Source organism: Pinus tabuliformis, chromosome 2_2, assembly GCF_031772625.1.
Source record: "Pinus tabuliformis cultivar Carrire ecotype Pingquan chromosome 2_2, CPIR1, whole genome shotgun sequence".
Classification (NCBI taxonomy): domain Eukaryota; kingdom Viridiplantae; phylum Streptophyta; class Pinopsida; order Pinales; family Pinaceae; genus Pinus; species Pinus tabuliformis.
The window spans coordinates 247,275,612-247,298,640 of record NC_142300.1 but is presented as its reverse complement, the minus strand read 5'-3'; the positions used below and the strand labels follow the sequence as shown (position 1 = coordinate 247,298,640).

Sequence of the window (23,029 nt, the reverse complement as noted above, 5' to 3'; positions counted from 1 at the left end):
GCTGCTCACATAAGGGTTTTGCATCCATGGCAGGAATATCCAAGAAGTTGAGGTAAGAGTACAAGGAACCTAGAACTGTGTGGGAGTTAAGGTAAGAGTATTAGGGACATAGAATTGGATGGGATTCCGCAGCCACGTAAATTTAAACCTTTCCAACACCAACAGGATGCTCAACTCCCAAGTTGTGCAAGGAAGAGACTTTCAAATAGAAGGTTTCACACGTGGGCAATCTGTGGTATTTCCTCATGCAATCATGGTTAGAATGCAAAGGAATCAACTAATCATGTCATGTTCCAGATCCTCATAAGAATGCCTTAAATCAAGATAAGAAAATCAGTCCCAGAACATCATCATTTCAAAAAGGAACTTTATATCCCAGACCCCATTTGGAAGGATTGCCATCGCAATTATGGCAAAACATTCATTTTCTATGATACCAAGAAGTTGTATTAAAAAAGTAGAAAAAAAAATTCAAAATCATTTTGAATTAAAATATTCATGTCCACTAGTGGCCAAAGATGGCCTATTGGACTACAAAAAGTACAGTGATCGGAGAAGACATTCTGACTGCCTAAGTATCTCCAATAAAAACAGTAGAAATGCACATATAACAAAAGATTAAATAACACAAGCTTTACAAGAAAGCCCAAATGAGTAAAAGAAGGCAAGGATTGAAGGACCTGAAGGGGCAGACCAAGATAGAAGCCCTAAAGCACTAATCGTTCATGAAAATGAACCAAGTACTGTAAGACGCTTTCCCTACCATCCAAGGCTGGAAAAATGTTTGTAGTGAGATTCATGCTAGAAACTGGTAGGGGGGTCTAAATTGTCTAACTGCTCTGATAGCCAGAACCTAATTATCAGGCTTCTTATGGCATGAACAATCTAGATGATGAAAGTAGGAAGTCATGAGTCTGGAACTAGCCATATGACAATATATGATTCGGAGAATAACAATATTCTGCTGAAGTTGGACAAATATTTGGTCCTGTGCTGTACAGAAGTCCTCAAGGAGCCATGCAAATCACTAAAGAACCAACGGTACTAACCACAGATTTATAATAATAAATAGCTCATCTACAAATCAAAAGTGTGCAAGTGTGGTGGGCCCCCTCAAAAGAAGGTGATCCATCTCTATAAGGAACAATCCCATAGTTATGCTAGAGGAACTCTTAAGCAACTTGGTAGCTGAACTCTCGTACACTCTGGAGTGTGGATGAGGCCTTCGTCAAAATTCGGGTGGGAGTTAGAAGTAGAGAAGCTTTGGAGTTAAGGGATCATATGGCTTGATCCTTGTTACCCACCGAAGTGGGTAACCTTTAGAAGAACTTTTTCTCTTATTCTGATCAGTCTGCCATCCAGCAGCCCTATGATGATCTACAGATAGCTAGCCTCAAAGGCCCTCCATGCATGCTATGGTCAGTGCTTTATTGAATCTAGCATCCGCATCAAATGAAAGTGGGTCATCTATTGTAACGTACATAAACCATTTTTTTAATCACATGCTTTTATTTAATGTTTAAGGGCATTCTAGTATGGATCACAAGTTGAATTGGACGATAGCCTGCTTTTGGTTGTACTCTTGTTCCCATGTTTCACCTTGGTGGTTATCCCTAGTCCCTAGTCCAATGTGACCTTCCCAGAGGCCTTCCTTTCCACTATCCAGTAGAGAAACAAATAGGCGCCATTGAATGATGTTGCTAGTCCATGGTAATCCATACGTGACCACTTTCTGTCTATCCCCTATACCCACATCCCATCTTCAAGTTGATTGCTATCTATCACCACTATTGGTTCCCTCTTTTCCTCAGCCTTCAGTAGGGGTCCAGAAAATTTTGCTCTAAGAGGTTGATGCAGCAAAAAGAAAAGAAAGAGCATGAGCCATGATGATAAAATGCAAAGAATTGGCTAGGATATAATAAAGTGTGTGGACAAAAGCCTAGCCTGAGCTCTAACCCCCTCATTAGCCCTCATCCAGTTTATGGCAAATGCTTGAGTTAACTTAGGTCCAACAATTGCCCCCCACCCCCCCGCCACCCCCCCACCACTTTATGGCAAATGCTTGAGTTAACTTAGGTCCAACAATTGCCCGCACCCCCCCCCCCCCACATTCACAAATGCTTGAGTTAACTTAGGTCCAACAATTGCCCCCACCCCCCCCCCCCCACATTCACATTATAACACTCTAGAATGATGGAATTTTGTGGTGTTAGTTTTTGGTAGCATCGAAAGTGTTCTAGCATTGAAAATTGGTGGAGAGGCTAAGGCACACGAGTTCTAAAGAACCCAGAAACCGTTTGTTGAAATTCCACCCGAATTGCATTTTATTAAAATAATTAATATTTTTAATGGGGTTCCTAAGTCTAAACTTAGGAAAATTAAAATATTAATGGGCATTAATCAAAATATGGGTGAGAATGATTTAGAAGGCGGACCAAGTCATGTTTTAATCGTAACCGTTGATTAGAGACTTAATCTCGGTCGTTGAAGACTCAACAGGAAAAGTATAAAATGGAGGCTTGGGTTTCATATGGAAACACACGTACAGAGATTGAGGAAATCAATTTTCTGAGATGAGAAGTTTTCAGGAGGAAAATTGATGGGGGAGATCTTGCAGCTGAGGGGCAGAGAGAATCTAGGAGGACTTTCCGGAAAATACAGAACAGAGAGGTGGAGAGAGCTTGCAGAGAGGCAACACAGTAACCGGGAGCGCTGACACATAAATGTTGCTTGTCACACAAAATCCAGAACTATCGGAACAGCCGGGAACTACTGGAACTGTCAGGAACTGCCAGAACAGCTAGGAGAGCTGATGCAGAGGCAGTGCAGTAACCGAGAGAGCTGACGCAAAAACGCTGCCTGACACGCAGAATCCAAAACTGTCGAAACTGTTGGGAACTGCCGGAACAACCGGGAGAGCTGATGCAGAGGGGAGAGAAGGTGATGCAGAGCCAGCGCAGAAATAGCCGGGGTTAGCCAGTCTTGTGCCGAATCAGCCGGAATTCTGCTGGGTGAAGTGAGGTAAAACTCACTCAGATTTTCCGCCAGTATTTTCTCTGTAAAGGATTGCTAGATGAGCATCCTAGATTTGTATTCAGATATTTCTCCTGCATAATAATAAACCCTCAGAGTTGTTGCACCGGTTTTCCCGCATTGGGTTTTTCCGGGGACTATTGTGTCCAAAAATAAGTGTGTCCTATGTATCTTGTTCTTTGCTTTGTTTTTTGTTTCATGAGATCAAATATTTAATTAGTGTAGGTTGCAGAAGTAATTTGCTTCAGTATTCAGAAGAATAACTTGATGAATGTAATTTAAAAATCAAGTAGGTGAAGTAGATTCAGATTTGCTGCAATAGGGGTTCCTTCAGAGTGTAGGAATTTTCACATGGTATCAAAGCGTTGATTTTGAAACAGAAAGAGTAGATCTAGTGCTGAGCAGTGAGGCTGAAAGTTGCACTTGGCAGCAATTCAAATCCCCTTGAAGGGATTGTGCAGTCCTTACCGAGAAGCAGATCCGAGGAAATCTCTCTCTAAGTGAGACGACGGAGAGGTACAATTTCCAATTCGTGAGTTTGCAGAGGCAGAGGGAGTGACGCAGAGCCTCAGCGCAGTGCTTAAAGGGCGTAGTTTTTGCCGGGGCAGAAATCCGCTGGAAAAGAACGAAGACACGTAGAAGGGGAATTTTCTCCTCAAAGAACTTTTCGCCAGAAAGTTTGAATTTCTCACTTGTTGAGTAGCTGAGCAGTGCTAAGCAGTGACTAGAGGAGTCAGTTCGACGGTTGGGTGAGGTGGCATCACATGGGTTCAGAGATCATGACAGGTTAGAAGGAGCTTCCGACTATGTCATATGGAAGACCAGAATCTTAGTTGTTTTGGAGGAATAGGATCTCGAGGCCTACGTCAATAGTGTTGTAGTTGTTCCTACTGGCAACGATCAAAAGAAGAAGTACAAGGCCGAGCAGAGGAAGGCAAAGAGGCTCATTCTCGATGGAGTTTTAGATCATGTGGTCTCACACTTACAGAGTGAATACAGCCCGAGAGATGTGGGAAGCCTTGTCTTCTCTGGATGAAGGCTCTTCCGAACAGAGGAAGATATATTTGGAGCAGAAGTTGCAGCGGACTTTGATGCAGAAAGGAGAAGGGGTGAACCTCTATCTTCAGCGCCTTCAGGACACTATAGACCAACTTGCTGCAGTGGGGTCCACTCCTTAGCGAACCGCGATGGTGAGGATAGCCCTTAATGGAGTCTCGGATGAATGGCAAATTTTCGTCCAAGCATATTGGGTAGAGAAAAACTACCTTCATGGGAGAAGATGTGGGCGGCTCTTCAACAAGAGGAGTTAAGGAGGGACCTAGTGAAGGTCAACCTCAGTGGCAGCAGTGGGAGTGGCACAAAGACGAAGGAGGAGGAGGAGAACGTAGCTCTAGCATCGAAGGGACAGCAAAAGCCGAAGCGAAAGGACATTTCGAAGGTGAAATGTTTCAGTTGTGACGAGTTGGGCCACTATGCATCCCAATGCCCTATGAAGAAAAAGGACAAGGATGAGAAACATGATCCTAAGGTTGCTTCAGCAAAGATTGACGAGGGTGAGTATGCCATGAGTGCCCACGCATCTTTAGGAGGGAGATGGGGCGACATTGAGCTATAGTCGGGAGGACTGCATGTGGGAAGGATCCTTGAGGAGTCCACCTCTTAGATCAATTCCTTGCTATGGGAGCCCAAAATTCAGCAGTAGCAAGATGTACTTAGTGTCAGATGATGCAGTGGATTGCTTGGAGGACAGATGCAGTAGTTGGGGACCAGAGACTGATCAGCACAGAGCAAGGTTGGTAGCAGTGCAATTGGCACAGTGCAGAAGTCAACAGCAACGCAGAAGATTCAGAGGGTCAGAATCAGCAGCAGTCAAATTCCAACATTCATTGTATTATGTTGAACACAGTTAAGTTCAACTAATTTTGGATGTTTTTCAGTTGCTTCTCTCAGCAACTAAGTTGCAGTACGGATGCAGTGTTAGCAGTGGTAGTGCTAGCAGCATAGTAGATGCAGCGTTTGAGAGGGAGTTGTAGTACAGATGCAGCAGTGGCAGTGGCAGTGTCATGGGCAGCAGTACAGTAGCAGCAGTAGCACAGTGTTGGTGGCAGCAACAGTGCAGAAAGGAGGTGCTTCAAAAACAGAGCAGCATGCAGGTGGACATTGTTGCTAGAGCACTTTCCTTGCTAAGAGGGAGTGTTATTTTTTGTTTGCATCGGAAGTGCTCTAGCCTTGAAAATTGGTGGAGAGGCTAAGGCACATGAGTTCTAAAGAACACATAAACCATTTGGTGAAATTCTACCCGGATTGTATTTTATTAAAATAATTAATATTCTTAATAAGGTTCCTAAGTCTAAATTTAGGAAAATTAAAATGTTAATGGGTTTTAATCAAAATATGTGTGAGAATGATATAGAAGGCAGATCAAGTAATGTTTTAATCTTAGCCGTTGACTTAATCTCAGTCGTTGAAGACTCAACAGAAAAAGTATAAAATGGAGGTTTGGGGTTCATTTGGAAACACACACACAGAGATTGAGGAAATCGATTTTCTAAGGTGAGAAGTTCTCAAGAGGAAAATCGATTGAAGAGATCTTGCAGCTGAGGGCAGAGAAAATCCGGGAGGACTTTCCGAAAAATACAGAACAGAGAGGCGGAGAGAGCTTGCAGAGAGGCAACACAGTAGCCAGGAGAGCTGACGCAGAAAAGCTGCTTGTCATGCAGAATCTAAAACTGTCGGAACAGTCGAAACTGCCAGAACAGCCGAGAGCGCTGACGCAGAGGCAGTGCAGTAGCCGAGAGAGTTGACGCAGAAAAGTTATCTGTCACACAGAATCCAGAACTGTCGAAACTTCCGGAACAGCCAAGAGAGCTGACGCAGAGGACAGAGAAGGTGACGCACGGCTGACGCAGAGCCAGCGCAGAAATAGTCGAGGTTAGCCAGTCTTGTGTTGGATCAGCCAGAATTCTGTCAGGTGAAGTGAGGTAAAACTCACTCAGACTTTCCGCCAGTATTTTCTTTGTAAAGGATTGCTAGATGAGCATCCTAGATTTGTATTCAGATATTTCTCCTGCATAATAATAAACCTTCAGAGTTGCTGCAACAGTTTTCCCGCATTGGGTTTTTTCCGCGGACTATTGTGTCCAAAAATAAGTGTCTTATGTATCTTGTTCTTTGCTCTGTTTTCTGTTTCATGAGATCAAATATTTAATTAGTGTAGGTTGTAGAAGTAATTTGCTTCAGTATTCAGAAGAATAACTTGATGAATGTAATTTAAAAATCAAGTAGGTGAAGTAGATTTAGAATTGCTGCAATAGGGGTTCCTTCAGAGTATAGGAATTTTCACACATAGTCGATATAAGGATGGTGGCATCCTCCATGAAGTAAACCACTACCATATCATTAATCACTTGCACCTATTGATTGAAACTGTTCCTCCCCCTTAGGGTTGGAAGCACCAAATAGGGCCTTTTGATAACCCTCCCATATCTAAGCATGGTAACTTGTTTACAAACTCTAAGCTAGGAAGACATTTGAAGGATGCTCGTTTGAAGTACTTTGGTGCCCTTTGCATTAGATATGGCCCACTATGATACTCTTATGGTTACTTTACCGATGATGATGATCTCACTTGATTTTGAGGGCATATTTTAGATGCTTGCTCCTATGTACAATTGCCATCTGTTGAGGGAATGATTGAGACTTTTCCAACACTTTAGAGAGGACATCCAACCGCATTTGATGACCCTTTTTGGCACTAGAGTTAGTGATCCAGAATAATTAACCAATGTTCCACCAAGTTTCCGGGACGGGGAAACACAGGAGCAGGGATACGCACAAGGGGGCCGTATATAAGCAACCCCGAAATTTAGGAAAATTTCGGGGAAATGGGGGGACATCAGAGTCATAAAAATTATAAAATTATTAAAAATTTAATATATAAAAATTAAAAAATAAAATCCCAACAATATGTCAATAACTAAATTAGTAGATAGTAAATCTTATTAATTATGAAATGTACATCTAAATATGATCATCATTTCGTATTAGTCTATTAGACTATTATGAATCAAAATTATCATTTGACATTTCTGCAATCATCAATGTAAATCTAAAAATAAATTACTTGAATCAGTGATTTGACATTATGCAATGTTCCAACTAAATTCATATTTTGGCAATGGGCATTAATATTATGCAAGGTACATCTAAATTAAATTCATCATTTGACAATTGAAATTACGCAATGCACATCAAAAAGTAAATTCATCATATGACAATGACATTATGTTGAAGTCTAAAACAGCCATAGAATACTAAACTAAAAATAAACATAGAAAGCAATGAAACAAAAAAAAATGTTTTTTTTAATTGTTATTAGCGAAAAAATTTGGGGGGACACATCCCTCTTGCATCCCCCCTGCGTCCCCTCGTCCCCCCCACAAGAGAGACGCATTTCGTCATCAAAAAAACACCCCCCTAGAGTTTCCCCAAGTTTTCCAAAAAAGGGGACGTGGGGAAAAGTTTCCCTAGGAGTTTCCCCATCTCGGGAGTGTGAGGGAGTGAGGAAGCGCGTCCCCCACCCTAGGGGACACGTCCCCATGGAACACTATAGTTAACTAACTAATTTGCAAAATTACTTAAGTGTGAATGAAGTAACTCAATTAATGCTTAAGGAAAGATAATAGAGCTGCAATTGAAGCAATAAGAGCAGAAGACAGAGAGAGGCATAGGAAAACAAAAACACCAAAATTGATAACGAAGTTCACCCAATGTTCAGGCTATGTCTTTGGGTCCACTTCCAATGAAGTGGCCTCTTGTATCATGATGCAAAAATGAGAAATTACATCAAAATTCTCAACCTCAGCAATTGGTCCTCCATTTTGTTGTAGCACAATGGCCTCTAAGAACCTCTGAAAATCTATCTCTCCCCTTTATTGTCTGCCAAGGGGGCTTAAAAGCTGAGTTTAATTAAATTAGTTAATCTTACATAAAGCTTTAATAGCTCAGAAGTTTGACTCTTTTACAAAAAATTGTGTTGTGGCACATTGGCAGAGCTCTTGGTTATAAAGTCTTTGGGGGCTCGCCAAAACCGAGGTCGAGCCTACGGGCATTGCGCTCCATCCCTTTTCTGCAGATTACAAAGCTTAAACAAATATCTTGTTGGTGTTATTACACGACGTTCGGGCATGGTGTATTGGTTGCCATTGTTAATTTGTTGTAGGAGGTCCCGAGGTCAAGCTCGCAGACCTTCCCCATTTGGAAAGTTGTTGTAACAAAGGTTTAACAATAGACCTTTAGACAATGGTTACAATGTGAAACAGTAGGCGTAGTGGCTAATGTCGATCAATGGTTGGTGGGACGTCAGGGTTCAACCTTCGCCGATCCCATTTTTGGGTCGATCATAGTATATCCAAACTTTAAATAAGATATTTGATGTTAGCATTATGAACGCCACCTTTGGGCCTACCCCTACCGAGGTCGAGGGTTCGACCACCACTCTGGCCAGTTCAAAACAATTTTAGAACCTTCTTGGCTAATAAGGGTTGCCACGTTGTAGCCTCTGATTGGTCTTGTTGTTGCTCAAATTGTACAGGCACTGCAACAACGACTCAGGTCGGGGGTTGTCACTCTGATCCCCGACCTCTCCATTCTAGTTGTCTCCCAATAGCAGGCTATGGGGGGTAGTCCCTATGGAAATGTGAAGATGAAGGACAAGTTGGAAACCAACGAGTCCGGGAGACACGATTGAGTGGCCTAGCTACTTGGTTAATTTAAGCAAGATTTAAGGATTAGATTAAATTCAAATTTGAGACCAGTGCCTTATGGAGTCAATTTCTTGCTTATTATCAATTAGAGACCAAGTAACCGGATGGACAATCGTTGCTTAGATGCTTCACTAACCTATATGATATGCAAATCCTAAGACCTAGGTGTGATGCAAGAATCTTGGTTACTTTTAGTTATATGCCTATTCTAAGTAAGACCTTCCTCTTAACTGTTTTGGAACCAGTCTTTAGAGTAGGTTGTGGGATGGAAGCCAACGGGAAGCAAGCAAAGGCTTGATTAACAATACCTCCCCCTATGTTCCAACCACCCGATGCCTCCGGCACTGCAAAGACTGTGGCTCTGATGACTGCAAGGTCACCGTGTTAACCACTAGAAAGGTGCTAAATCCCTCAAGCTAAATTGAGAAAGGGTGGCCCTAGAAATCTATCAACCAAGCTTAGAAAGCTTATGCAAGGTGAATGAGTGACTCTTGGGTTAAGATTGTTTAATGTTTAAGTACTTAAGTTATGATTAGCTTCTTATGACAAGATGAATTATGAATCAATCTTACAACCAAGAATGTGCCAATTTACTTAGTGTCAATGTTAAACGATATACCAATCCACAAGATGCTTAACCCATGACAGTAATTAATAGAATTTAGAGCAATTATTCACTTAACAATTAGCCAATGATTATCAACACAAGATGCCAATTATTCAAGATATTCCAATGATGATAATCAATAAGCTTATGCCAATGATAATTATCTAAGATTATGCTCTTTAAACAATGCCAAATAACTAAATAGATTCTCAAACACTTTTAGAGCACAATTAGAACAAAATATTCAAATGCAAATTTATCGCTTGCCAACTGAATACAATTAGATATCAAGAAACAATGTGACTTAGACCACAAGATATCAATATGCCCAAAGAGACTTGAGATATTCAACACAAAATGATTTGAGATTATAGTGCTTTAGTGAGTGTTATTATTAGATGTGAACTTGTGAATTTCCAATCAACTCGCAACAACAAATGTATTAGTGCACCGTGAAACAATTAGAAACCAACTTGACATAAAACCATGAAACAAGAATTACTTCTGATCTATAGAGCATGAGTAAGGCAAAATCTTATGTTACTTATATCCCAATCACATTTAAATGAGCAGTTATTAAACTTTTAGGACAGCAGCAAGTAAATCACTCTGGATCCAAGAAATGACAAGCACGTATGAACCAAATACAATAAATGTGACACTAAATGACTTTCCAAGTGAAAATACAAGCTAACCAACCTTCGTATGATGATTTCTTCAGTGTTATATCAAATCTGAAATCACTTATTACGGCAGTAAGAAAAGTATGCAAACAATGAGCTATTAGTGAAATAACTTGTGCCAAAGTTTGCCCAAAAGTTACCAAATGTCAAAACAAGTTTGCCAATGTGAGATTATGAGTTTTTAGCCCTCTTAAGATGTAGTATTCAGAATATATAGATCCGATTTCATTGATTATGCAGAGATATTCAGTCAATAAACAAGTTAGATCTATGCCCAATAATCAATGCCCAACTTACCAAAACACTATTAAAATTTTACCATGAATTTCTTAGTGTATTTAGGCCACTTAGATGTGATTTTAGGGCACTTAAAGTTGAATTTTATCACTGTTATGAATGATACCAAGCGCTGTAGAAAACAGTGAGAGAAATGAGGGTTTAGAGACCAAACCCTAGGCCCAAGGCCTTGAAGATTGCTCACCCAAGTTGTCAAAACTTTTCCAATGGACTTGATGCCTAAAAACACCAAACTTGAGCTAATTTCTTCCTGTAAAACCCACCAATATTCAGTCAAAAAATTTTCAAAGACGGATTGAAGGCAAAATGGAGCCAAAAGAGGGTAACGCTAGGCCTAATAGGGCTAGTGTTGCACTGGGAGAGGCCTAGAAGTCCTAGCGGCTAGGGCAAGATGCTAGAAAGGCTGACGCAGAGGCTAATGGAGGCCGAAAAGGAAGGTAGAAGGGCAGAGGAGGCAGCAGAGGACTGAAAGGAGGCCGAGAGGGAGAGAGGGCTGAAAAAGCCCACGACAAGCCCTTAGAGCTGCCATCTAAGGTCTAGGAGGGGCGCTGAAGCCTTCTTGGCTCACGTCCAAGCCAAAAATGGCCTTAAACGCTTGATGTTGGGGCTAAGGAGGAGGTCGAGGCCCTTTAGGGCTTACGGCCAGCCTCTAAGAGGCCAAAAATGATGATGCAGGGCCCTAAAAGGGTGACACAGGGGGTCCAAAGGCTGACATTGGGCTTGGAGAAGGATGTTGGGCTTGGAGGCCCTAAAAAATTACAAACCCTTGCTTGAAAAAATTATTTTGCTTCAGATCTTCAATTTCTGCAAAATTTCTTCAGTAGCTGGCCCTGCAAAAAAATTGGAGACTAGATCTTACCCTCAAGGGCCTAGATCTAGCTCTAATCCAACTATTTTCCTTTGATCTCACCTGCACAAATGAATTTACAATAGCCCAAAACCCCAATATACACACAATTTCAAAATAATTCAAAACCCCAACTACAAAACAAAGTTTAAGAGAATAAATTATTTACAAAAAAAAAATCTATTTTACAAATATATTTACAAAATATACGTGTACAATGCTTGAGAAAATTTTGAGAAATTATTTTTTTTGTAAATCCTTGATAATGGCTAAATGTATTTTCAAAAGATAGATGCAAAATCCACAGCCTTAGCGAAGTTAGAAAACCATAAAAATATTTAGAATCCAAACATAGTCAGCCTCCATCCAAAGTTTGTGAACTTGGAATCCAAGGGTTGGGGAACCTGCAAACACTATATATTTTCTGAAAAATAAATCGTTAGAACACATAGTGAATCGGATCACCTAAGATAAGCCCACAACTTACCAATAGAATGTTCCTATCACCTACAATGAAATAACGATTAATAACAATTATAAAGCACAATATAGGAATGCCCATACCCAACACATACCACAAATCAATAGATCAAAGACACCATGAACTGCACCCCAAAGTCTTTATTATGATTATTCGAACGTCCGCAGTGGGACGATAGTTCACATCAGCTTTTCAGAGTTATATTAGCCAAAATCAAATGGCTTGAGACACAAATGACCTCTTATTTATTAAATAATTCTTCCAAGTGGAAAATAACGACTAGTTGGCTTGATCCCTGTCAAAATAATGTAGAAATTTCTCATTTCCCACCCCGGTTTTCAGTTTCTCCTTATTTCTCCCATATAGTTAAATGCCCTTTCCCATAACCATACATTTAACAAGCTGGAAAAAATAAATTTGCTGAAAACACAAATTCTGGAAATTTTACAGAATGCTGGAAATTGCAGAAATAAAAATCAGCAGTAATAAACAGCCATTAAAACACATTTAAACACTGAGATTTTTGGTCAATGTGACCCTGGAAAAACCCCCTACAACTCTTGGGGAAAACCAGTTTGAGAGCTCTTCTTTATTTCTGGAAAATGCCTTTTTACAGTAAGAGAAATATTCAGCAAAAATCAGCAAACAAACTTTTACAACTTATCTCAGCCTTGCTGAAACTCCGCCCTGCTGAAACTCTGCTGTACAGACTTGCTGAAACTCCGCCCTGCTGAAACTCCGCTCTGCTGAAACTCCGCTGCTGAAACTCCGCAGCTCACTGTCCAGAAATCTCCCTTGCTCTCTTGCTCTCCTTCTCTCAATCTGCTCATGAAAGAATGAATGACATTTTCCTCCTTTTCCTCCTTTAATCTAACCCCAAGTGACTTTTGGGTGATCCAAGTGACTTTTGGGTGATCCCTAAATCCAATGGCTGAAATAGATTGAGATCTAAGGCTGAGATTAAATGCTCATTTAAATCTCACTTTTTATTTTTTAATTCACCCCACTTTAATAAAGACCCACTTAGTCATTTATTTCCAAAGTCACTTTTCCTTTCTAATTTTTCATTGACTTTATAAAGGTCATTTTAAAATTAGACTTAGTAACTTTATCACTTAAAGTCACTTTTAAATTAGATTTAACTTTATAAAATTATAAAGTCACTTTAGGAGAAAAATTAAATTCTTTTGGACACTTTTCCCTAGGCCAAAAATCAAAGCCTAAGGGAACCACCTGTCCTCCGGTACCAAATTTCAACACTCCCTCTTACCGAGGAAGGTGTTCCTCACCACACCCATCTTGTCTCTGAAATAGACATGCTTGCCCCGTGGTAAGGCTTTGGTAAGAATATCTGCAACCTGCTCATCAGTGGAAATATACTCAAGCTTCACAGCTCCCTTCTGAACATAGTCTCTGATGAAATGATATCTGATCCCGATATGCTTTGACCTGTCATGAAATACTGGATTCTCCGTGAGTTTAATGCAACTCTGATTATCACAGTAAATCACTGAAGGTCTCAACGGCTGACCAAATAAGCCAAACAACATCTTGCGAAGTCAGATAGCCTCACAACTAGCTAGACTGGCTGCCATATACTCTGCTTCCGCTGAACTCAGTGCTTCTGACTGCTGCTTCCGACTGAACCATGACACTACTGCTGAACCCAACCCAAAACAGCACCCTGAAGTGCTCTTCCTATCAGAAGCACAACCTGCCCAATCAAAATCAGTGTATCCTGCCAATCTCACTCCATCTCCCTGCCTGTAGTCCAGACCATAATCCACTGTCCCCTGCAAGTACCGCAAAATGTGTTTTGCAGCCACACAGTGAACCTTTCTAGGCTCACACATAAACTGACTCATCGTGTTGACTGCAAAACAAATATCTGGTCTAGTGTTGACCAAATACATCAAGGAACCTATCAGCTCCCTGTACAATGTGGGATCCACCAACTCGGTCCGAAGCATGAAGCTTCTTCCAGTTGGTGATCATCGGTGTCGACATGGGTCTACAATCCTCCATGTGGAATCTGCTAAGGATGTCCACAATATACTTCCCCTGCCCCAGGAAGAAATGCCCCTCCTCCTGCCACACCTCCAAGCCCAAAAAGTAATGCATCAAGCCAATGTCCTTCATCTCAAACTCCGTCGCAAGATCTCTCTTGCAGTGCTCTATGAGTCTCTCTGCACCTGTAATGACCAAGTCATCCACATACAGCACCAGAATGAGAGGCTCCTCACCAATCACAATAAAGTAAAGGTTCGGATCTGCCTCACTCTTTGTGAAACCCGTCCCCTGCAAATATGTATCTATCTTGGAGTACCAAGCTCTGGGAGCTTGCTTCAAGCCATAAAGGACCTTCTTCAGTCTGCACACATGGGACTCCTTCCCATGCACCTCAAAGCCCTGTGGCTGCTCAATGTACACCTCCTCCTGTATGAAGCAATTGAGAAATGCAGTCTTCACATCCATCTAGTGGATCTTCCAACCCATCTCTGCTGCTATCGATATAATGGAGCGGATCGAAGTATATCGAGCCACGTGAGCGAAGGTCTCCTCATAATCAACTCCCTCTACCTGGGAGAACCCTCTAGCCACAAACCTTGCTTTGAATTTCTCAATGCTGCCATCTGCAGCATGCTTTACCTTGTAAAGCCATCTGGAAGTAACCACGGATTTACCCTCAGGCCTCGGCACCACCTCTCAAACATCATTCTTCATGATAGAAGAATACTCCTCCTGCATGGCCTCTCTCCAGACCTGCTGGCTAGCTGCCTCCTCATAGCTAGAAGGCTCAGAGTCAAGGATGCTGGTAAACATCGCCATATAGCTACAAAACCTCTCAGGTGCTCTACCCTCTCTGACTGGCCTCTTCGGCTCAGCAACAGATGAGGCATCTCTCAAGGTGTCCTGAAGCCACTTGGGCTTCCTGTTCCCTGAGCGCACTTCTCCCACCGGAGAATGAAACTCCTCCTCATCATCATCATCAGGAGCCTGAACTCCTGACTGTCTGTCTGCTATCCTCCTGCCTGCACCTGAACCTGTAGAAGCTGAGGTACCGTGTGAATTGTCCATCAGTGGACTCCCTAGTGAACTGCTCTGCATGCTGCCCGAAGCACCACCCCTCTGGCTCGGTGAGCCACTGCTCACTGACGGACCTGACATCCTCATAGATGTGCCTCCTGATCCTCCTGATCCCTGCCCACTGGATCCCTGCGACTGACTCAACTGCTGCTGAGGGTCTGGTTGATCCAGATACTCTAACTCCCGTGACCTCCTAAAGACCCTGTCCTCCTCGAACTTCACATCCCGTCTGACAACAACTCTCCTCTGTGCAGGGACGTAAATCCGAAAGGCCTTTGAGGTCTCACTGTAGCCCACAAAGATACCCTTCTCTGCAGTGGGCTCTAGTTTGGTCCTCTTCTCCTTGGGTATATAGGAGTATGTAATGCATCCAAAGATATGAAGATGACCAATATCAGGCTTCTTCCCAGAGAAAGCCTCCTCCGGAGTCATGTGCCCCAAGACACGATGCGGACTCCTGTTCTGCAAGTAAACAGCTGTGTTGCAGGCCTCTGCCCACAAGAACAATGGCAACCCCTGATCATGTAACATGGCTTTGGCAGCCCCTATGATGGATCTGTTCTTCCTCTCTGCAACCCCGTTCTGCTGGGGGTTGTAAGGAACAGTGAACTCCCTCCTAATGCCTGCCTCCGCACAATAGTCAACAAACTCTCCAAGGGTGTACTCTCCTCCATTGTCCGACCTCAGGGACTTGATCTTTCGACCTGTCTGTGTCTCCACAAGAGCTCTGAACTCCTGAAACCGCTTAAAGACCTCACTCTTGGTCTTCAAAAAATAAATCCAGGTCCTCCTGGAGTGATCATCAATGAATAAAACATAGTACTCATATCCACTCAAGAAAACATGAGACATCCGACCACTCACATCGGAATGAATCAAATCAAGTATCCCAGTCGCTCTGCTGTCACCGCTGAGAAAAAGGGATTTGGCAAACTTGCCCATCGCACAACCTCTGCAAGTATCAAAGTGATCAGTACTGAAATCTGGCACACCTGTAGTGATCTCCCGCAATGTCCTCAAGGCTCCATGATACATATGTCCCATCCTGCAGTGCCAAATCTCACACAGCTCAGAACTGCTAGCTCTGCTGTCGGTACTACTGCTCAATGCCAAAAGGGGTTGGAATGCAAACTTGTACACCTTTGCATGGCGTACACCTATCACTCTAGCTGAATCAGCTGGAGTGCCCCTGGGATACATCAACACCTGTCCTCCCCTGAACAGTACCTCATATCCTCTGTCCTCCAAAGCTGAGACGAATATGAGGTTCTTCCTCATCCCTGGCACATAAAGAACATCTGACACTTTCAAGGGAGGTTTGGACTCCCTCTGAAATGTCAGTGTCCCCACCCCGACTGCTCTAACAACTCTGTCATCACCGAGTACAACTCTATATCAGTGCCACTCTCTGAAAGCTCCGAGAAGTACTCACGGACTCCTGTCATGTGACGTGAAGCCCCACTGTCCACATACCAGATACCTGAAGATGCTCCGCTAATCGAGGGAAAAGCATGATCCCTCTGAACCTGTGTGGCAGGTGATCCTGCACTAGAGGACTCACACGTAGTGAACGCAAACTCCCGGTCAAAACGACCTGCAAAGTCCTCAATCTCTGCTGAAGCTGCCACGTCCTGGTTCTTCCCCTTCTTCTTCTTCTTCTCCGGACACACAACTGCATAGTGTCCCATCTTTTGACAATTCCAACACTTCACCTTGGAATAGTCCTTCTGTGTGTTCCCCTGTTTGCCTTTACCTTTGCCTTTGCCCCCACCACTGCTTATGGAAGCCTGCTTCTTTCCTTTGCCTTTCTTGCCTCCTGCCACCAGTGCTACATCCTCATCCTGCTCAACTGGCTTGGCTGCCCCAAGCTGACCTTTCCTGATCTCTGTCTGAATGCAATCATCCCAAAACCTCTCCCCTGTGGGAAGGGTCTCACGTGCACAAACCCCATCAGCAAAGTTCAACCATGAACGGGGGAGGCCATTCACTGCAATCCGCACCAACTCAGTGGGTGGAATGGCATCTCCAATCGCTGCCAACTCATCTCTCACATTAGTAATCTTTGTGAGATATCCAGCTGCACTATCATTACCCATCTTAATGTTCTTCAGCTTCTCCTTCAGGACCATCTTCCGGTTCTCATTGGTACTCTGGTAGAGATTGGACAATGCTTGTCCACATCTCATGGGCATTGCTCTTTCCTCTCACATGAGGAATGCAATGGTCTTTGATTCCGTCTAGAATCAGCCTCTTACCCTTGTTGTTCTTTTTATTATAAGTTGTCAACTGAGTAGCATCAATAGGCACAACAACAGGGTTCTGTGTGGTATGCACCATGATATCCCAGACTTCTGCCTCCTCAAAGATACTCTGCATTCTCTCCTTCCAAACGTTGTAATTTGTATGCCCATCCAGCCTATCCTCCACCCTCAATCCCAATGACATCCTGCTGTCCTAAAACTGAAAAATAGCACTGTTGTAGTAAAGATAAAACTGTTGTTTATGAAAAAAATCAGCTTGCTGGAATTTTCTGAGTGAAAAATTAGTAGCTGTAATTTTTCCTTTTGCTGTCCCAAACTGTCCTTCAGCACTCAAGCTCTGATACCATGTAGAAATTTCTCATTTCCCACCCCGGTTTTCAGTTTCTCCTTATTTCTCCCATATAGTTAAATGTCCTTTCCCATAACCATACATTTAACAAGCTGGAAAAAATAAATTTGCTGAAAACACAAATTCTGGAAATTTTACAGAATGTTGGAAATTGCAGAAATAAAAATCAGCAGTAATAAACAGCCATTAAAACACATTTAAACACTGAGATTTTTGGTCAATGTGACCCTGGAAAAACCCCCTACAACTCTTGGGGAAAACCAGTTTGAGAGCTCTTCTTTATTTCTGGAAAATGCCTTTTTACAGTAAGAGAAATATTCAGCAAAAATCAGCAAGCAAACTTTTACAACTTATCTCAGCCTTGCTGAAACTCCGCCCTGCTGAAACTCCGCTGTACAGACTTGCTGAAACTCTGCCCTGCTGAAACTCCACTGCTGAAACTCCGCTCTGCTGAAACTCCGCTGCTGAAACTCCGCTCTGCTGAAACTCCGCTGCTGAAACTCCGCAGCTCACTGTCCAGAAATCTCCCTTGCTCTCCTACTTCCCTTCTCTCAATCTGCTCATGAAAGAATGAATGACCTTTTCCTCATTTTCCTCCTTTAATCTAACCCCAAGTGACTTTTGGGTGATCCAAATGACTTTTGGGTGATCCCTAAATGCAATGGTTGAAATAGATTGAGATCTAAGGCTGAGATTAAATGCTCATTTAAATCTCACTTTTTATTTTTTAATTCACCCCACTTTAATAAAGACCCACTTAGTCATTTATTTCCAAAGTCACTTTTCCTTTCTAATTTCTCATTGACTTTATAAAAGTCACTTTAAAATTAGACTTAGTAATTTTATCACTTAAAGTCACTTTTAAATTAGATTTAACTTTATAAAATTATAAAGTCACTTTAGGAGAAAAATTAAATTCTTTTGGACACTTTTCCCTAGGCCAAAGATCAAAAGCCTAAGGGAACCACCTGTGCTCCGGTACCAAATTTCAACAAATAATCTCAGTCGTTGATAAATCCTTGATGATCATTTAATCTCTGTTGTTGAAATAATTATTTTTGAGGAATTTTAGAATTTCTCATTAAACGCCTTTTTTATTAGCTCAAAAATAATTATTTCAAGCTAATTTCTTGAAAATTTTGACTTTGGCTTGACCACCAAGGCCCAAGGGTCCAATTGTTTCTTGAAATTTCCAATATTCCCTTAGTGGAGGACCTCAAAAAATTAATTTCTTTAAAACCCACGAATTTTTCCACTTTGAGAATTTAATTTTTCTAGCATTTTAATTTTTTACTCTAATTAATTAATTTTCTAGCTTAAGATTAATTTTATTTTTGCCAGAAAAATTAATTAATTGACACTCGAGGGGATTAATTATTTTTCCACCCTCTAATATTTTAGCCATGGTGTTTAAGTATAAAGGACCATGCACTAAAATATTTTTTACTTAAGATTTTACATAATTCAACCCTCAAAGGGGGAATACTCGTTCGTTATAGACCCTCAATTAATTACCTAACTTTGTGACACAATATGATCTAGTAGACCAAGTGGCTTGTAATAGAATAATTTAGCCAATTAGCTTAAATTATTTCCAAATCATTTTTACATAAGACTGAACTAAAACACTAGGACTCACCTAAGACTTTGACAATAAATTCCACCCTAGCTTTGAGGTGAGGCTGGAAGGAAAAACTTTGTCGATCGACCGTGCTTAGAAACACAGATGAATAAGTGAGACAAAAAACCTCCTAGGATGAAATTCGTCACCAAAATAATAGGCTTACCTAGGTTGCTACATACATACATGATCTTACTAGCATCATTTACATTACAAATTTGCAGAATGGGTTTACAATGACAAAATAGTTGATGGTTGATGATCTCGATCTTTGAAGAAAAATATGGTACCATTGCTTCCTTGGAACTTTGACAAAATGTGTGCAACAGGGCCACATCACTGCCACATCAACCCTTGCCACATCATATGCCAATTGTCTTCCACGTCATCTGCTAGTTGTCTACCATGTCATCTACTAGCTCAAATGCCACATCATTGCCTCTGCCTCATGTCCACTTCCCCTGTTGCCATATGTCCTATACAATTGCCATGTAATCTACTCATGCCACGTGTTAATTCCTAATATTTCGCTTGTCAATTGAGTCATCCTGCCATGTCAGCGTCACGTCACCTACCGTACAATCAAACTACCACATGTCACATGTCGATTGGTCCACTTATACTGCCACATCATCTTATCATACTACCACATGTCCTCTTGTGGTGTTTCCACATAGCATCCCTGTTGACTTTTTTTTGTTGGCCTCTTGAAAACTTCATAATGCAATAACTTCTTCATATAGAGTCCATTTGAGTCCATTCAAGCGACTTCAAAAAGACTCTCGACAAGCTATACATCATGGCGACCTTTGCATCAATTTTTGAGACCATCAATTTTTGAGAGTTTGGAGATTCTTTTGGATCAACCCCCCCTCCCCATTGGAAGCTCTTGGACCACCAAAAGTTTTTCATTTAGACACTAAGTGAGGGTACTGCTTCCCCACTTGTCCGGTATCTGTCCACCGTGTTTGGAACATCTAGCTCATCACAACAAACTAGATAACAATGATGAAAACTAAAATAATGTTCTTAACATAATCAATCAGTTTTGTTCTACAACTACTTGCATTCATTCTCCCAGCTATTAACCATGCACAACACATCAACAGTAACAATGAACATATAGATGCTATTGAAAATGAACTAACAATATCTCTGATCTTCGTAATAGGATCTTTGATATTTGCATGCAGTGAATCTTCATGTTGTAGTTCGAGTGAATCCTGAAACACCTCATAGTTAGAAACACACTTAACTCTTCCATTCTTATGTTCAAGATCACATGGCTCATTAGCTTTTGCAAACATGAAAGAAAACTTCTCGCTTGCATTCACAAGCTTCTTCAACTGTCCTATAGTTACCAAACAGATGTCAATGTTCATGCAATGAGCTCTTACAATATATTCAATCTCGTCCTTAAAGAGGTGGTGCTTGTTCTCCTTTCTGAAGAAAATTGCCTTCCTGCCATATAGATACAAGCTTCACAACACAATTCCTCAAATATCAAGAGGTACTACATCCAATTCTACCTCATTTATGAAATTGGCAATGATTGCAAATCTGAGCTTACATTGTTTAGTTACTTGCAGTTTTGCATTATCACACACCCATCCGAAAGGATAAGGTTTGACATGAGATTTGGTTTCTAGTCCTAGCTTCTTGACATTTGCTTCATAAATGAGGTTTACTTGGGAACCACTATCGAAAAGGGTGTCAATTTTAGTATGCATTGTTATGATTTTGATATGGAAGAGTTCACTTTTTTTCTTTTCAAAGTTAGGACACTGAAGAGTAGAACTATAACTAGCATGAGAAGATGGTAAACCTTGTATTCCCACAGTTGTGATTTGTGTTTCATCACCTAAGTCAGACCCCAAATCTTGTTGGACTACCACAACCATCTTTTGCTTACCCTTCCATTCTTAGAGCCACTTGGGCCTAAGCTTTGGATGCAATCCCCAACAATGATCCTCGTCACGACCTTCTTTCTTACAATAGGAACATGTAGGTTTAACATCTTCCTTCCTTACTTTAGTCGTTTTTTCCCTTTGTTCTTGCTCTCTGTTCGTTGAATGGGTTCCTTGGAGAAGCCATCTTTAACATTCTCCCCTCTAGATTCAAGATATGTAGCTTGAACACAAACTTCATCCAAGTTAGTAGGATTGAAGATAACTATACTCCCCTTTTCTTTTTTGGAGTTACACAATCCAACAGCAGACATACTCTGTATTTCTCATTTTTGGTCATTCCATGCGATTTTATACATCCACTAATTGTACCTTTAATTTCATTCTATTTTTATCTTCAGTCATATTTTAATCTTTTTAGCTTTGATTTACAATGAAGTTGCATTTGCACTCCCACATGTCTTGTATTCACAACGAATATATCTTTTAGTCCCATTGACCTACTTTTGTAGTCACCCGTGGACATTAATAAAATTATCTTATCTTAATTATCTTATGCAAACCTCCAATATACTTAAAAAGAGTTTCCTGTGTATATAATGGAATACCCAAAATAAAAGCTTTCTTCCTAAACTCGTAAGTGTAACTTTGAACACTTTGTCCTTTACCTTGTCTCAAATTTGACAGTACATTATGGCTTGTTGCATGTAGCTTAATGGGTAGAATTATATTCTTAACGCAACAATAAATTCATACCTAGAAGAGATTACCTTACCATGTCGAAGAAAGTCTTCTTGGGTTTTGCTCTCCCACCAAATCAAGGCTATACTAGTCAATTGAAGAGAAGCAAGTTGAATCTTTGCTTTGTCCTTCACAGTATTTTGGATCCTACAATAGATGTAATGTCCCCATTTCTAGTTTCCCTTATGATGTAGTTAGGATGGATTTCCAGGGTTTGTGACAGCCAAATTACGTCATCAAAGGTCCCAGAGGGGTTTTGAGGAGTTTTATGAGGTTCGATGGGGATCACTTGCGATATTTGATCATTAGGGTCAGTTTTGCACCGTTTATTCTTTGTTTTGATGCATTCTGACAATTCTCGTAAAACAGGGTTATTATTGAGCATATCTTAAATAAATACACTAAAGGCGTAATGTGGGAAGGATTAATTGGTGAAACACCTTAGCATAATAGCTCAATGGCACCGGAATGAAGAGATCTATAGAATGGGATGGTGAAAGGTGACTTCAAGTGGCTGGGGAAAGTATGGTGGTTGAATAATCATTTCCCAGGGTTAAAAAGTGATTTTAATTAGTCACTTTATTAGATAAAAAAGGGGAAAAGTGTTTAATAGGAGAAAAAGGCCAAAAAGGGGAAAAGTGGCTAAAATAAAACAAAAAGTCACTTAAAATAAAATAAGAGGGAGAAGCTTCTAGAGTGGCAATAAAATAATAAAAATAAATACTTCTAGAAGGTTGGAGAGCCATCCATCAAGTCTTTAAAAGGAAGGAAAGCAAATCATTTGGGACATCTTAGTTTGGTGATATTTTCTATTGATGAGGTTTGGAGAACATCATTCTCAACTTCAGTAAGCCCTAGGGCGAAAACCCTTGGGTAAAGTAGTGAGAGTGGATGAAAACCCATCCCATCCCTTGGTGAATTCATCCAAGGTTCATAGGCATGTTTATTGGGTCCAATTTCTATTTTGGGGGCTCCATCTAGTATCATAGACATCTTCTGGTGGCCATCACTGCAGTTATTTTTTATAAAAGGTTCATATGTGATTTGACCAATAAAAAAAATAAAGTTGCGCTATTTCCATTCCTCATGTTATTTGTAATTTTACTTGTGCTATTTCCAAAACACCAAAATTAATAATAGAGTTCACCTAATTTCTGGGCAATGTCCCCAAGTTCGCTTCCAATGGAGTGGCCTCTTGTATTATGATGCAAAAATGAGAAATTACATCAAAATCCTCAACCTCAGCAGTTAGTCCTCTGCTTTGTTGTAGCACAATGGCCTTTGAGAACCTTTGAAAATTTATCTCTCCCCTTTGTTGTCTGCCATGAGGGTTGAAAACTAAGTTAAATT

The 23,029-nt window shown here is 41.0% G+C and overlaps 1 protein-coding gene across 3 annotated transcripts in view; it reads right to left on the bottom strand.

The window, feature by feature from the left end:
- Positions 1-23,029, bottom strand: part of LOC149192210 (chloroplast processing peptidase-like) — a 156,570-nt gene that overhangs the window by 40,393 nt on the left and 93,148 nt on the right. The gene's annotated exons all lie outside the window — the stretch shown is intronic.